Here is a 13,302-nt window from a genome sequence, read left to right as displayed (position 1 = left end):
TGACAGAATGGGAGAAGATATTTGCAAACAACATATCAGATAAAGGGCTAGTGTCCAAAATCTATAAAGAACTTAGCAAACTCAACACCCAAAGAACAAATAATCCAATCAAGAAATGGGCAGAGGACATGAACAGACATTTCTGCAAAGAAGACATCCAGATGGCCAAAAGACACATGAAAAAGAGCTCCATATCACTCGGCATCAGGGAAATACAAATCAAAACCACAATGAGATATCACCTCACACCAGTCAGAATGGCTAAAATTAACAAGTCAGGAAATGACAGATGCTGGCGAGGATGTGGAGAAAGGGGAACCCTCCTACACTGTTGGTGGGAATGCAAGCTGGTACAACCTCTCTGGAAAACAACATGGAAGTTCCTCAAAATGTTGAAAATAGAACTACCCTATGACCCAGCAATTGCACTACTGGGTATTTACCCTAAAGATACAAACGTAGTGATCCGAAGGGGCACTGCACCCGAATGTTTATAGCAGCAATGTCTACAATAGCCAAACTATGGAAAGAACCTAGATGTCCATCAACAGATGAATGGATAAAGAAGATGTGGTATATATACACAATGGAAAACTAGGCAGCCATCAAAAGAAATGAAATCTTGCCATTTGTGATAAAGTGGATGGAACTAGAGCGTATCATGCTTAGCGAAATAAGTCAAGCGGAGAAAGACAACTATCATATGATCTCCCTGATATGAGGAAGTGGTGATGCAACATGGGGGCTTAAGGGGGTAGGAGAAGAATAAATGAAACAAGATGGGATTAGGAGGGAGACAAACCATAAGTGATGCTTAATCTCACAAAACAAACTGAGGGTTGCTGGGGGGAGGGGGATTGGGAGAAGGGGGATTGTATTATGGACATTGGGGAGGGTATGTGCTTTGGTGAGTGCTGTGAAGTGTGTAAACCTGGCGATTCACAGACCTGTACCCCTGGGGATAAAAATATATTATATGTTTATAATAAAAAAAAAAGACTACATACTGCATGATTCAACTATATGATGTTCTGAAAGAGACAAAACTACGAAGACTAAAAATATCCATGGTTGGCAAGAGAGGGGTTGAGGGTGAGGGAAAGAGGAATTGTTGAAGTCGAGAAGATTCTTAGGGTAATGAAAATACTCTGTATGATATCGTAATTATGTGTATATGTCATTACACATTTGCCCAAACCCAAAAATATACAACAAGAGCAAACCCTAAAGCAAACCATGAGTTTTAAGTGACTATGATGTGTCAGTGTAGGTTCATCCTTGGTTAAAAAAAAAGAAGTACCATTCTGGTAAGGGATGTTAATAATGGGGGAAGCTATACATGTGTGGGGCAGGAAGTTTCTGTGAAATCCCTGTTTCTTCCTCTTAATTTTACTGTTGACTTAAAACTTCTTTTAAAAAATGAAGCCTCTATAAAAAAATAAAAGTGAAAGCCATTTAAACCAATTAGATTGTCAAGGACTAATAAGACTGATAATATCTAGCATTGGTAAAGGAATGGGAAGATAGCAAGCACCATCATATACATGCCTTACACAAAGGTAAGCAAACTCCTTGAAGAACAATTTGGAACTACTTCACAAAACTTAAAAATACTATGCATCTGACTCCACAGTTTCATTTCTAAGAATTTTCTGCAATGGTTCAAACAAATGCCCAAAAATAATTACAGAAATTTTAATTGCAACATCACTTATAATCACATGCACGGTGTATGCTCACACACTTACCAGCCTCAATATCCAATAGAGAAATAGTTAAGTAAATCGTGGTACGATGGAATAATGTAAATCCATGAAGAAGAATGAAGTAGATTTTCACATACTAATAAAGAAAGATCTCCAGGAGACATTGTTCAATAAAACAAAACAAAATAAAACAAAGCAAAAATGGATATACAGTATGATTTTATTTGCTTTAAATATATATGTATGTTTATAAATAGAAATTTTCTGGAAGGATAATATTATGAGCACTACCATAGTATCATTCCATTTATACTAGATATAGAAAATTTCGAGAAGGATGAAAAAGAAACTGTTAATAGTGGTTTCCTCCAGAGGAACAAGACTGAGTCAAGGAAGAATGAAGTAATCTTTTTTTATTTTTTTAAAGATTTTATTTATTTATTTGACAGACAGAGATCACAAGTAGGCAGAGAGTCAGGCAGAGAGAGAGGAAGGGAAGTAGGCTCCCTGCCTAGAAGAAAGCAAGATGCTGGGCTCGATCCCAGGACCCTGCAGTCATGACCTGAGCTGAAGGCAAAGGCTTTAACCCACTGAACCACCCAGGTGCCCCAGAATGAAGTAATCTTAATTTTAATTTTGTATTATTCTGTATTGTTGAAAGTTTTGTTTGTTTGTTTGTTTGTTTTAGCATATACAGGCATTGCTTTTATGATTAAAAATATTTTTAAATGTTTTTGTGTTCATTAATTATTTTTATTTCTCTGGTCCATTTTCTTCTGTTTGAGTTTCATTATTATTTTGCATTTATGTTAATCATAAACTCATGAAATATATCAGTTTGCTTTTGCCTTTCTCTGTTTGCCTTTGACTTTTTGTTGATATATATACACACACATATGAATATAAAGTAAGTGTACCCCTCAATGAGATGAGTATTCACCATTTAACCAGTCCAAGACCAAGAAACAAACCACGAGCAGCCCCTCCAAAGCCCCTGTATCCCTTCCAGTCTCTATTTCCATGGCCGCCTTTTAATTTTATTTACAACTTTGGGGAAGGAAAATTTTCCAAACTTTGGTTCTCAACCTTGTGCTCTACTCTTCTGAGAATTCTTTCATTACTTCTGCACATATAAAATTTTCCTTGATCTGGAAATCAAGTGAATAGTCACCCATATTTTTATATAGTATTAGTAATGGTTTATTTCTTTACGTTGCTCTTTACCATCATTTACATTTGGGTAAGAAGTGGATGAGAACTTCAATTAAGTTGTTTTGCCAAAAAGCCAATCTTACAAGATCTTTTGTTCCTGGGTGGGCACCACGGGAGGAAGTTAATCAGCTCCATCGTTCTCCAGACCCCACAGCGCAGGAATCACAATTTCAGCTTCAGGAGAAGAGAGAGACCTCCCTGAAGTATTAATGATGACCGCCCAGTACTGGAAAAATAGAAAGAAACATATTTAACAGTGTAAAAGAGTACACATTCTAAAGTGAATCAAAAGTTTTACGTACATATTTAGTCATAGCTGTACAGATGTTCTGAGAGGGGGCAGAGAGGGGTTTGGCTCACCGTTATCCCATAATACAAAGTGGATGAGAAAACTGAAACAAAGGCCACCAGCGCAATCACGGTACCTCGCAGTGTCAGCTTTGGACTTTTTCTGTAATAAAGGCCACAAAATTATTGATGAGCAAGTGAGCAGATGGTTAAAAGGGAGACTCAGCGGGGCGGTTCAAGCACCAAGCAGAAGAAAAAGGCTCAAGTGAGAAGTCAAAATCTGGATTTTTCTTGGCTCCTTACCAGCCACAAGCCCTCTGGCAATCTACCTTATCAAACTTGAGTTTCCTTGTGCCTAAAAGGAGCATGAAAATACTTATACCGCCTATTTCAGAGGATTACCAAGAGGGATAAATAAGAGGAGGATTTCCAAATGCTTCCTAAAGGGTTAAGATCACACCACCAGTGTGGGTGTCTCCTCTTTGCACCTGTCTCCTCCTGTGCAGGAGGCCGCACTGGGAGGCAGCTGGGAGAGAGCAGGTCAGGGGATGGATACATATGCCTCGGGGCTGTGAAGTAGGAATTTCAGGAAATGAGTCATTCAAGAGTTTGCTTTCTGTGCTTCTCTTCGCCATGGGAAAGGATCATTCTGAAGCTGTTGTGGAAAGAACATGAACTTTGGAGTCACACTGGGATTCAGATCCCAGCTCTACTTTTTTTCAATCTATGTGACCTGAAGCGTGTTTATGAACTTCTCTCTGAACTTCACTTCCATTCTGTAAAATGGAGAAGAAAGCAATACTTTTTTCACGGAGTTGTAAGGACATGATGCCTAGCCCAGCGTCGTCACTTAATAATTAACCTTTACAATTTCTGTAAATTGCTCATGTTTTCCTCTACTTATTCATAAATATCAGGTTTGCTGTTTTTCATGTCAATACAATTAAATTCAATAAATATAGAAAAAAGAGGTCTCTATGGCAGTCACTAGGACCACCAAGATATTAATATGCCTCATACCGTAGAGCAGGGTTTCTCAATAGCAGCACTGTTGCTGTCTTAGAAGGGATCATGGGGGGCGGGGTAGGCTGTCCTTTGCATTGCAGGATGTTTAATAGCATCTTTACATTCTACCAGTAGATTTCAGTATCATCCTCCCAATCCTAACAAACAAAAATGTCTACAGATATTACAAAATATCCCCTGGTTGAAAAATTGCACCCAGTTAAGGACTTCTGTTCTAGGTGGCGTTTTTGGAAGCTAAAGGGAAGCTCAGAAGGAGTTCCATCAAGGACAGGACAATGGGAAGAGGACAATTGGAGATTTGGGGTTAGCTACAAGTAAGGTTTCAACAGTACAATACAGAATTGTTTTTCGTTTGAACTAAATATTTACCTGGTAGTAAACTGATCTGAGGGAAGATGAGATGGTTGTTCCCTTCAATGCAGAGCTTAAAAGTTTAGACATGATTGCTCTTCTTAGGAGGTTTACTTAAGGGTCACCTATTAGCAAAACTACCTTAAACATTAGAAGATAATCTATGCTCCAGAGATGAGATTTTAGTAGTTCACCTTATCTGTGTCGAAACCAGGAAGTAATTAGATACAGATAGGTCCTCTAATGGTACAAAGGACATTTTCTAAATGCTTGGGAGCTTGGGTGGGCAATGATGGCCTTGTGGTTCACCTGATAGAGAGCACAATGTGAGGGTCTGCCTCAGCCCTATTCCTAGGAATTCTCATCATTGAAAGGTAGACTACTCTAGGGTGAAAACTGGCACCTGTTTAACCATCATCAGTGTGTTATGCTGAGGTTTAGAATAGAAAACAAGGAACAGTATTTTCCAATGAGGACCACAGGGTCACTTAACAAGCTGATATGCAGGAGCTGTCAGGCATTGCTCAAAGCAAGGGATCTGCCCTGAGCAGTGTGATTTAAAAGAACCACAGCTAACCACGGAATGCCATTTCTTCTTTCTGAAACAACCACATCAAAGTCTTCATTTAAAATGTTTTGGAGGGGGTGCCTGGCTGGTTAAGTTGGTAGAGCATCCAACTCACCTTGGGGTTGTAGAGGTTACTTAAAGTGTAAAAAAAAAAAAAAAAAAAAAAAAAAAATAATTAAATCTTTTTAAAAATAAAAAATAAAATATTTTGGAAAGATCTGTGCTAGAAACCAAGAACTATGTGAGGGTAGCTTTGAACCTCTGGTTCTTTATCATTTATTTCTTCTACAAATATTTGTTTAGCGCTTGTTCATGAGGTGCTGTCTAGGTATTAGAAACAGCAGTAATCGAGATAGTTCAATACCTCCCCATTTTGTCTGGGAAAGTGTAGGACCAGCCCCAGACAAAAATAAGGAAGTAAGATTTCTGTGTCTTTCTGGTTTTCCCCACTCTTGCCCTCTAAGTGCACTTCAGTAGCAAGGCCTGAGGGAAATTATGAGATCTGGGTTCAAATCCTGATTATACTATTTGCTAGCTATGCAACTCTGTGAAGTACCTAACTTTTCATTGTCCAGTTTCCTCATTGGTAAAGTGGGATAAAAGAGTAATATCTGTTGGCCAACAGACACATGAAAAAGTGCCCCACATCACTCTACATCAGGGAAATACAAATCAAAACCACCTCACACCAGTCAGAATGGCTGAAATTAACAAGTCAGGAAATGACAGATGCTGGCGAGGATGCGGAGAAAGGGGAACCCTCCTACACTGTGGGTGGGAATGCAAGCTGTTGCAACCACTCTGGAAAACAGTATGGAGGTTCCTCAAAATGTTGAAAATAGAGCTACTCTATGACCCAGCAATTGTACTACTGGGTATTTACCCTAAAGATACCAGTGTAGTGATCCAGAGGTGCATGTGCACCCGAATGTTTATAACAGCAATATCCACCATAGCCAAACTATGGGAAGAACCTAGATGTACATCAACAGACGAATGGATAAAGAAGATGTGGTATATATAATATATATATATATATATATAATATATATACACAATTATCATATCTCTCTGAAATGAAGAATTTAAGAGGCAGGGCAGGGATTGTAGGGGTAGGGAAGGAAAAAATGAAACAAGATGGGATCGAGAGGGAGGGAAACCATAAGAGACTCTTAATCTCACAAAACAAACTGAGGGTTGCTGGGGTTGAGGGGCGTAAGGATAGGGTGGCTGGGTTATGGACATTGGGGAGAGTATGTGATATGGTGAGTGCTGTGAAATGTGTAAGCCTTATGATTCACAGACCTGTATCCCTGGAGCAAATAAAACATTATATGTTAACAAAAATAAAAAGTAAAAAAAAATAGTAATATCTGTATCATAGGATTGATAAGGGACTGAATAATAAAACGTAAATATAAATACAAATAATAAAATGTAAAATGTAAACAATCATTAAATACAGAGTAAATGTACAGTCAGTAACAGTCAAAATAACAATAATGACAACCACACATTCATCCGGGACTTGGGGCATCATGCCATGTTTTGTCTGTCCAGAGTCCTAAAACGACACCAGCATCCTCTACCCATCATGCTTTTCAAATCAGATTCTCCCAGTCTCCCGGAGTTTGCATTGTGGAACACTCAAAGTCTCCCTCTCAGCTTCTAAGTTTGGTTCCTTGCTTTGTCAGGGTTGGAATTGTTGGGAATGAGAAGAGACTAGAAGGGATCCTGGGACTGGGGGGTTGCAGTGGATCCATACTACCTATGCTACACTGGGTCCAAAACTCCTGAAAACTAACAGTATATAAAACCATGGTATTAGAGAAAATAGAAAAAGTTCAAAAAGCAGAGTTTTCATGAAATGTAATAACATTTTAGGACCCAATCGAAATTCTGAATTGTAAAAGCTAGACACGGAAGAGCAATTCATTAAGCAATGAGTTTTATTTGGGGGGAGGAGAAACATGTGCAGCCATAGCATCACAGACCAACTACTGAGTTAGAGCTGGCCCAATGAGAGCAAAGAGCGTCCTTTCAGCAAGAACAGCAAAGAGTTGATGGACTATGATGGGTACTAGAAGTGGGTGCTAATTAGTCACGATGACTTTGCAGATGTAATGCCCATAAATGTCAGACCATATCTGTGGATTTAGCCCACTGGGAGCAAAAAGTTGACTTAAAGCTGTTTGGCTTGATTTAGATGAAGGGTGGCAGATGGGTTTTGTCGCGAGTGCAAAACAGAGCATGCGGTAGTGGGCACCTGGGACAGTGTGTGGGGACTGTTCTGTGAGGCTGCATACCAACTCAGTAAGAAGAGAGCCATGTGGACTGTGGATGATTGTGATGGGCAGATGGAAGGATTATTAGCTTAATATACCAGTTGATGTCAAAGACTAGGTTAAGTGTTCATATTTTCCCCCATTAGTTTAAAAAGCAGATTTCTAGAGCCCAGGAGAGTCTATTCAATAGGTAAATCCAAATAAAATGAACTTGATACAAAGAAGTATTTTCTCTTCATTTTTGGTTCAACATTCAGTCGTAAAGTAGCTATTTCTATTCTACACACTGTGCCTGGGTTAGGGGAAAGGAGACTAGAATAAATATGGTTTCTACCCTCATGTGCCTTAGATGGCAAACTAGACCTTAAATCATCATACAAATAAGCATGGCATTGCAAACCAAAGCAAATGCTCTGAAAGAAATTTCAGGGAACTGTGAGTGAAGCACATCTAGGGGGAGTGTTCTTTCTTTGGAAAGAACAGTGCATGGCATTTCCATGGGGGCTTTTTGCTGTCCCCTTGTAACAAGCAGAAACATTGTCATTCAACTAAAAAGTATTTATTGAAAACCAAGTGCAAAGTTGGATGTTGGAAGATATAAAAATCCCTTTATCAGGTCAATATATGTCAGAGTTCATTCTATCACCTTACCTAAACCTCCCATGATCTGACCTCTAGTCACTTCACCTTTAATCTAGTGACTTCACCTTTTACTCTTCTCCTATTTGTTTTCGGCTATGTATTAGCCCTCTAGTCATACTGGCCTCCTCGCTGTCATTCAGATATCAAGCGTCTTCTCACCTCAGGGTCTCAGCACTTGCTGCTCCTTCTTCCAAGAATAATCTCCCCACATGTGTCAGACACCTTCCTCACTGCTTTCAGGTCTCAAATGGCACTTGTAACAGAAAACGTTGCTTCTGAGCTCCTTTTTCCCTAACATTTTTAATTTCCATTGTTTTAAAATTTTTTTCTAATAGACTACATCTTTTATTTTTAAAATCTTCGTTCTTATCTGTCTCCCCCTCAGCTGCATATGACTTTCATGGACCCTAGGTGTGAGAGCCCCTCTTCTTACACACACATACACACACGCTATTAAAAAAATTTATATGACGACTATATTGGCATAAAGACAAATATAGTCTGACTCCATTCATTATTTTGTATTCTTTTTCTTCTGATTTTAAAAGAAGTTAAAATTAAAGGCTTAGGCACTGTGTTTACTTGGTCTAATGGGTAAGTCAGTCTTGATCTTCCCAACTAGAAAGTAGATACGGTGAGGGGCAAAGATGTTCATCAGTATCAGTCACTGCTGTGTCCCCAATACCTAGAACAGTACCACGCATACCACACACATAGTAGACACATAATGAATACTTGTGGATTGAATTACTGAAAGAATGCATAACCTGGAGAGGCTTGGGTTTCTAGGAACATGCACTGCAAATTTTTAATTTCCAACAACATCAAAGTGTGGTCCAAGAATTTCAAAGTATGAAGACCTTAACCCCACCAGTAAATGCCTTTGTGGGAAACAGCCCTACCTTGACTAATTTTTGGTCAAGCACAGAGCCACTGGAGAGTACAAGACCTCAGGGCACTACACCATGCCCTGCCCTCTATAAATCTGATACCACCCTGAGGCTTCATGGTCTTATCAACAACATAAATTGCCTTAACCCAGGGATGTGACAGGCAATGGCAACCTAGACTTTGCTAACAGATATCAAGGGGCCTGTTTATTCAAGGCACCCCTCCTTGTGACTGACTTCTTAGTCTGCACCCTTGAAACTACAAGTAGAGCCTCAGTAGCTGAGCAAGTGTTAACAAGTGTTGGCTTATCTGAACTGGCCTGCGGACACCTTGTAGAGACTCCTTCCTGACTTCTGCTGACCCAATTGGCAAGTGTACTCTGCTTCAGTTTCACGTTAGAACATGGTCACTCAAATACCTGTGACATGAAAAGATGTTGCCTCACCAATTTGGACTTCTAAAGACATCAACTGTGGGGTGCCTGGGTGGCTCAGTTGGTTAAGCATTTTCCTTCGGCTCAGGTCATGATCCCAAGATCCTGGGATGGAGTCCCTCATCAGGCTCCTTACTCAGCAGGGAATCTGCTTCTCCCTCTCCCTCTGCCTCTCCTGCTTGTGAGATCTCTCTCTCTCTGTGTTAAATAAAAAAAATAAATAAATAAAATCTTCAAAAAATAAAAATAAAAATGTCGGCTATGCTCCATCATTAAATATCTTTGAAAGTCTCCGTGTCAAACTGCACATATAAGGCGGCTTTGCAATGTAACTCCAAAGGGATCTTCAAAACCAAAGTCAAGGTTGATGGAGCAACAGCCATGTCTTCTCTCAGTTGCAGACTGTATTTGGGAAATTCAAATCTTTTCATCTTCAAAATGACAAGTTTACATGATACTTTATGTTGGGTGAGGTTTAAAGATTTTTTATTTATATATTTATTTGACAGAGAGAAAGATCACAAGTAGGCAGAGAGGCAGGCAGGTAGAGAGGTGGAAGCAGGCTCCCCACTGAGCAGAGAGCCCCTTGGGGGCTCGATCCCAGGACCCTGAGATCATGACCTGTGCCAAAAGCAAAGGCTTAACCCACAGAGCCACCCAGGCACCCCTATGTTGGGTGAGGTTTATGTGTTCTATAAAGTATGAGATCATCAGTAGGCTTCTTTCTTTTCAAACCCTTGCTTTGTTTGTTATGTAGCAAAGGTTCCCAATCTAATTTATCCCATGTTTATCCCAGGAGTCAAATGGAGTGAATCATCATGAGTCTATTTACATGCAGCACCCAGGACATCTTGAAAAATAATTTTTTTTAAAGAAAATTTTTTAGAGAAAATTGTTCATTCAAGAACAATGAAAAATTTTCTAAAGGAAAAAGGGAATTGACATTGGGCTTTGTGTTTGTCATATGTTTATTGTCTTCTCCCACACTGGAGACAAGAATAGAATCTCCGTGAGAGCAAGGGCTTCATCTGTTTTATTCACTGATGTGTTCCTAAAACCTAGAACACTGTGCATACATGGCAGGCCTTGAGTAAATATTTGTTGAATAACTGAATGAGTTACATTCCTATCCAGTCCCCACAGATTTCTCTGAACTATAACATGAGGAAACTACAAAGAAGAAAAGAGTAGAACTGTTTAGCAAACTATCTGAAAGCACAGCACACCTGCCGCACTGGTGATAGAAGTTTAAACAGTGGCCAGAGACAGGGCTGCTGGCTTCCAAAGATACTCTCTTACACCAAAGTCGATGCCCTTGGCTTCAGGCATGACAGACATACGTAAAATTACTGGTTGGCATTGGAAGCATGACCTCAGTGGCCACACAGAAGATCTGCTGCTTTTAGTAGTGATGGGAACCATCACCCCCACCCCCGAGAAGCAGAGCTGAGAAGAGGAAGAAATGAATTCTGCACAAAGTAACCAAGAAAATGAATTCATGACTCACGAAGCAGCAAACTAAATTAGGCTTTAATTTAGTTACTTTCCATCACCAGAGCCTTTCTTGAATTGGCTGTCGCAGTTGAAAGTTGAATTGCACTGCCTTGGACTATCCAACTTCCTTTTTTTAAGCAAGATCTAACCTTGGTGATGATTACTGCTACCATGGATGGGAACCAAGCAAGTTTCAATATCATCCCTTTATTGGAACATTACTTTGAGCTACCCCTGTCTGTGACATGATTTCACGGGGTGTCACGGACTCAAAAGGAGCCAAAATGAACCGTAATTTGTTTTGATTTACAAACGCCCACAGACTATCTCTCCCTTTCTCAGGTAACACACACATGTAGTTTAACAAAGACTTTCTAGAAACATCTATTTAAGTTGCTTAATTCCAAAGGCAGTTTGGGGAAAGGAATTAGAGGCCCTTCAGGAGTGGTGTATAGTGATGAATAGTTTGGGGAGAGACTCTCAGACAGGAAGATATTTCAGTGTCTCTCACAACAAACATAGCACACCGCTATAGGGGCACTCATGAGATCATAATCACTAGTATCTTTTAGCCATGGATAAATCCAGCTAGGGCCTGAGAGAAATACATTTACTTCCCTTCTTATTGGGAGTCTATTAGATCCTCAGGTACTGGTCTTGGACCAAATGGGCAGGGCTCAGGACAAGAAGAGGAGCTGCCAGTGGACCTGGAGAAGTGGCTGGCACCAGATGTGGTGTCCCTTTTGTGAGCCATTTAACTTGCTTTTGGAGTTAGAGGGGCAGTCTGTAGGGTAAAAACAACGTGAAGAAGACAACAACAAACAAGAAAACTGTGACACAGAAGCCAAAGGAAGGTCAAATAAGATGAGGCCTTAAATTGCCAAGTAATGTAGAGACACGAAGGTCCTGAGAAATAGGGAGAGAACAAACCAGGCATGGCAGAAATTTGTTGTCTCCTAATATCCATTCTCCCCTTACTCCTTGGTAATAGAATTTTTAGTTGGAACACGTTATGCCCAGAATAAAAACCCCATTTCTGAGAGCCCCTTGCAGCTGCCTATGACCATGTGATTGATTTAAGTCACCAAGGTATAAGTTTAGGTATCTTGCAAGCTGCCAGAAATGTTCCTTACAAGCTGGCTAGTATATGTCTTTGCCACGTCTTTTTCCTTCCTGCATCCTGTTTTTTGAAACGTGCTTATAATTGTGCAAATTCAAGCTCAGCTCATGAGGGCCAGGACCAAGAGACAGCAGACCAGAAAGCTGGAGATAGCCTTAAATTCCAGGGACCTTGTGAAGCCGATCTGCTTCTCCAGCCTTGGATTGCCTACCTCCAAAAGCCCATCTTATTTAAGATGGAGAAAAATAAAAGTCCATCTTATTTAAGCTGTTGTTATAGCCATATCTAATCCTAGCTGAAATCATGGTCTAGTGTCTCATAGACATCATGACCAAAGCATAACTCTCGACCTCCCTCCCCCAAAGTCTGCTCCTCACACATTCTGCCCCATCTCAATTAATGGCACTCCTATAAAAGAAAATTAAGCGTCATCTTTGATTTCCCTCACAGCCTAGTTTAATCCGCAGAAGTCCTATCAGCAGTACCATCAGTGAGCGCCATGATTGCAAGTAGTGCTCCCATCCCTATCTCTCCAAACAGGTTGCTAGAATTTCCCTCCCGGATTACTGTCATAATGTCCTCTCTAGTCTTTGTGCTTCTATCTTTCCCTCCATAATCCATTCTCTATGAAAGATTTGAAAATATAATTTGAAAACTGTAAGTCAGACCATAATTGAATTCTCCTCAAACCTATCCCATTAATGTGGGAAACAAAGGCAGAAGAAAAAATTAAATCTCCTTACTTAATAACCCATGGACAAGTCCTTGAAAGAGGCAAAATGACATTCCTGTAGGAACTCAGCTGCCTCAGTGTTAATACTTTGCTCAGGGCAAAGGGCAATTTTAGCTTAACATTATCCCAGTCCTCCAGGATCCTGTTAAGTCTACTTTGGCATATAAAAATTCCTCTGGAAACTTTCTTTATCTCTAACCCCTAAGATATAAGTTAACAGTCATCCTCCAAGCATATGGCCCACCGATACACATCTGAAGAGTCTCATGACGAAGTTTTTATTAGACGGTAATAAATGACCTTTTCTAACAACGGCTAGCCCCCTCAAGGTCTTGGAAACCTTGCTTCCAAAATGCCTTAGAGACTTAAACTATCCCTAACCACTCCCAACTTGAAAGTATTTAATGGGCCACTCCTCAGGACCCCAGGGTAGCTCTTTCTGCCCACGGGTCCTGTTCCCATGCTTTAATAAGATCACCTTTTTGCACCGAAGATGTCTCAAGAATTCTTTTGTGGCCATTGGCTCCAAACCCCAACGTTTCTACATCACCAT

At 40.1% G+C, this 13,302-nt stretch overlaps 1 long non-coding RNA gene across 3 annotated transcripts in view; it reads right to left on the bottom strand.

Annotated features, from left to right (window-relative positions):
• Positions 1 to 2,910: 2,910 nt before the first annotated feature.
• Positions 2,911 to 13,302, bottom strand: part of LOC116584601 — a 28,559-nt gene continuing 18,167 nt past the window's right edge. For all 3 annotated transcript variants that reach the window (XR_004283251.1, XR_004283250.1, XR_004283248.1), the window contains one exon: positions 2,911 to 3,144. This is a non-coding gene — a long non-coding RNA (uncharacterized LOC116584601). The remainder of the gene's footprint in view (positions 3,145 to 13,302) is intronic.

This window comes from Mustela erminea, chromosome 2 (genome assembly GCF_009829155.1).
Source record: "Mustela erminea isolate mMusErm1 chromosome 2, mMusErm1.Pri, whole genome shotgun sequence".
Lineage (NCBI taxonomy): Eukaryota > Metazoa > Chordata > Mammalia > Carnivora > Mustelidae > Mustela > Mustela erminea.
The sequence above is the reverse complement of the archived record's forward strand: the minus strand, read 5'-3'. Positions and strand labels throughout refer to the sequence as shown.